The sequence below is a fragment of the Chrysochloris asiatica genome, unplaced genomic scaffold (genome assembly GCF_000296735.1).
Source record: "Chrysochloris asiatica unplaced genomic scaffold, ChrAsi1.0 scaffold00357, whole genome shotgun sequence".
Lineage (NCBI taxonomy): Eukaryota > Metazoa > Chordata > Mammalia > Afrosoricida > Chrysochloridae > Chrysochloris > Chrysochloris asiatica.
The window spans coordinates 2,118,934-2,123,079 of record NW_006408875.1 but is presented as its reverse complement, the minus strand read 5'-3'; positions in this window follow the sequence as shown (position 1 = coordinate 2,123,079).

Genomic DNA, 4,146 nt, shown 5'->3' with positions numbered 1-4,146 from the left:
TAACTGATTGGAATACCTAAAATGGGGTTACAACGTGCCCAATGAAGGAGGCTTCCTGTGGAGCCTTTGCAATACATAAGACTATAGGTAGAAGCATGAACCACATCCAGATCTCCAGAGATGGGAAATGTCCACTTGAAAGGACGAGCAGACCAGCCTGGAGCAGCTAGAAGAACAGAAGATATTTCTTGAAGAAAAGACCTACAGGAAAAATACAAAACGATAGAGGCAGACAGACTGTTATGGCAAGAACAAACAAGTTACTTGCCCAAGAAACATCAAGGCAAGTGGTCGGGTCTCCTCAGTGCAAACCCCCTTCCAAGACTAAGACTCATTGGAAATACATGCTCTGATTGGTGACCCACACTCATCACCGATAAGGGGAAGTGAGGTAAAAACAGCAAAGAAGTGGCGAGCTGAGCCCTACACTGTTCAATAGGCCTCTGAGTACCCGGGTGGAGACTCAGTTGGCCAGCAGTGTGGGAAGACCTGGGGACTCTTGGGCCCAGAGTCAGTGGCATGGCCACAGGGGATTGGACTGGAGAGTGAAGCTACCGGCTGGTAAGAAGAGAGGGCATATGCATAAGAACACCCACACTTGCAGATAATACCCACTTGACCTGGCTTCAAAGACTGGATGATCAGAGTTCAACCAGAAGAAAAAAGAAGAGGGAAAAAAAAAACCAGTAATCTGATACAATTTGATGAACTTGACCTACACCTATGGATGCAGTAACTCAAAAGAGGGAACAAATCCTTACAGAAAGAATCATTACCACCCCCTCCACACACAGAGTAGACAGGGATGGGCAACTTGGACATTGGATACCCAAAATGGGTGGGGGGCCTACAAAGGCAAGAAGTGACTGGCTTACAAGCTTTCAAGAGGGAACCTAGTGCCAGGGGGCATGGAGGAAGGCAGAATCTCCAGTGAGTACTATTCAATTTGTCTAGGCGGAGCTGATGAAATGAAATGCAGTTGGGTCACTTGTGATACAATAGTGAATAATTGTTATCAGGACTGGTTGTGAGGGTTGGAAATGTAAAGGTAGACATTCTATAGCATGGAAGGGAGTGATTAACTCTCCAGTCTAGGAGCGGAGTTCTCTAGGACCATCAACGGAGAGGAGCCGAGAACCCTACTCAGAGAAGCAGAGATGCCTGAGATGGAGGCAGAGACAATGACCTGCAGGGATGAAGCAGCTGGGGACTTTGGATCCAGAGAGGGAGAGGGACTGTGTGCTGAAGCTGGGAGGTGGGGGTTGGGGGGAGATACTATAGGGGGTGGGTTTGAAGGGTATACCCTTTGGGTGGTTGATGATGCATGGAGGAGATTGGAACCAGGGCAATTAAACGATATACGATAGAATGAATGTAAAACTAAAGTTCTCTCATGTAAACTATCTTATAATTCACAATAAAACATTTAAAAAAATTAATTGGAACAGTTAAAGAATGATATCATAGGTACTATTGTTGTTATTGTTGTTAGGTGCCATGGAGTTGTTTCCAACTCATAGTGACACTAAGCATCATACAATGAAACATTGATCCTGCATTTTTCTTGCAATTGTTATTATGTTTAACCCCATTGTTGGTACCACGGTGTCAGTGCATTTTGTTAGGAGTATTCCACTTTGTCATCAACCCTCTGCTTTTCCGAGCATGATGTCCTTCTCCAGAGACTGGTATCTCATGAAAATATACTCAAAATCCTAGAGAAAAAGTCTCCACATCTTCACCTCTATGGACTATTCTGCCTATGCTTCTTTTTTAATGGTTTGGTTGTTCTTCTGGAAGTTCATAGTACTTTCAATAAATAATCTTAGCCAACAATATAATTAAAATACATTGATTCTTCTCCAGTCTTCCTTATTCATTGTTCAACATTCACACATATATGAGGTGATTGGAAATGCTATGACTTAGTCCTCAAACTGACATCTTTGTTCTTCAACACTTTGAAAGAGGTCTTTTGTAGAAAATTTCTTAATGCAGTATGTTGTTTCATTTCTTGACAGTTGTTTTTATAAACATTGATTGTGGATCCAAGCAATGATGACTTGGATCACTTAAATCTTTTCTACATGATGTTATTTATTGGTCCAGTTGTGAGGATTTTCATTTTCTTTTCATGAAGGTACAATCCATACTGAAGGCTATGATCAGTATGTATTTCAAATTTTCTTAACTTTTAGCAAACAAGGTTATGTCGTCTGCATATCCCAGGTTGTTAATGACTCTTCCTACAATCCTAATGCTACGTTCTTCTTCATATAATCCAGCCTCTCAGGTCATCTGCTCAGTATACAGAATAAGCATGGTGAAAGGATATAACCCTTGTACACACCTTTTCTGATTTTAAAACATTCACTATCCCCTTGTTCTGTTTGAGCAACTGCCTCTTGATCTATGTGTGGTTTCTTTAGGAGTACAATTAAGCATGCTAATGAAAGCTTGTAAACCAGCATCTTCATGCCTTTATAAGCTCCCATTTTTATATCCAGTGTCTAAGTTGCCCATCCCTGTCAACCCAGAGTACTGAGAAGGCATGCTTGATCCTTGATATGAAAAATCCTTCTCTTCCAGTTGGAATTTTGAGCAACTGCATCCATAAGCAAAGGTCCAGTTCATCAAATTGTCGCAATTTACGCTTGTTCCCTGTATCAAACTTCTTTATCTTCATCTGGTTGAGTTTTGGTCTGTTAGTCATGCAAGCTAGGTCAAATGGATACTATCTGCAAATTTGGAAGTTCTTGCATACCTTGACTTCAGACCAGCTGGTCACTTCACTCTTAACTCTAGCCCCCAGTGGCTAGGTCAGTGTCCATGGCCTCAGGAGTTCATACACCTTCCTAAACTTCAGACCAGCCAATAATTCTTCTTCTCTCTCATCTCAAGGTCAACAGGTGCTAATGAAACATGGATAAACTCAGCACATCTTCATTGCTGCATTTCCCCCACTTCCACTCACCAGTAGTTCAAAGCGGTAACCAGCGAGCATACTAGACTGCTCGTGCGTTCAATTTGAGTTTCAGTCTTAGAAGGGGGTTTACCGTAAAGGGCTGGTTTTTCTTGCCATGATAGCTCCAAGGCAAACAGCTTGCTTGATATTCTAACAGCCAGTCTGCTTTTTTTTCTGCTTGTCTTTCTTTCAAGAAGTATTTTCTGTTCTTCTAGCTGTTTCAGGTTGGTCTGCATGTCTTTTCAAGTAGCCATGTCCCACCTTCACAGGTTCTGGATGGGACTCAGGATTCTGCCTAAGACCCCATACTCCACAAAAGCCTAACAAGAAGCCTGTTTCCCTGGGAAAACTCTAATTCCCTTTTTAGCTAATCTAATTAGCTATAGGCTAAGACAGGCTTACAAGTTTTGTCTGTAGTCATAACTCCCAATATTCATTTGTATGACACTTAAATGTCTACTTTTCAATAGTAGGCAGGGAGGAACCAATATTTATGAAACAGACAAGCTCCTAATGTGATTTCCCCCTCCTTTACCTATTCAGACTATGTCTCCATCCCTGTATCACAGAACATTGTTATTCCAAGGTTGTGTACACCTATCCCGTTTAGCACATACATACCTCCCCTAAGTTTTCCTTTTTTAAATGTTCATCTACCACCCTCCCCTTTTTTGTATATTGTCCTCCCCCTCCTTGTATATTGTCCTCCTCTTTACCCAAGCTATCATATGTCTACTCCCTAACATACTGTGAATTACTGTCTCCCCTACTCCCACCCCTGCTAACCATCAGATTAATTTTTAGTATGGTAATCTTTCCTTACGATTTTCCAATAATGGTCTTATGCAATATTCTTTTGTGATTCACTAATTATACTCAGCATAATATCCTCAAGGTTCTTCTATGTTATAAGGTGTTTTGCAATTTCATTGCTATATTTTAAAGTAATACAATATTCCATTGTATGTATGTATCAAAGTTTGTTTATCCACTCTTCCATTGATGGGTACTTAGGCTTTCTCCATCTTTTTGCTGTTGTGAATAGTGGAATATTTTGTCTATTTTCTGTGTGTGTGTTTTTCCAATATTTGATAGTCTACATATGTAATGTGTTTGAGCCCTTAAGTTTGGCCCTATTTTTTAATCAATAAACTTTATAGTTCTGGAATTTACATTTAGGT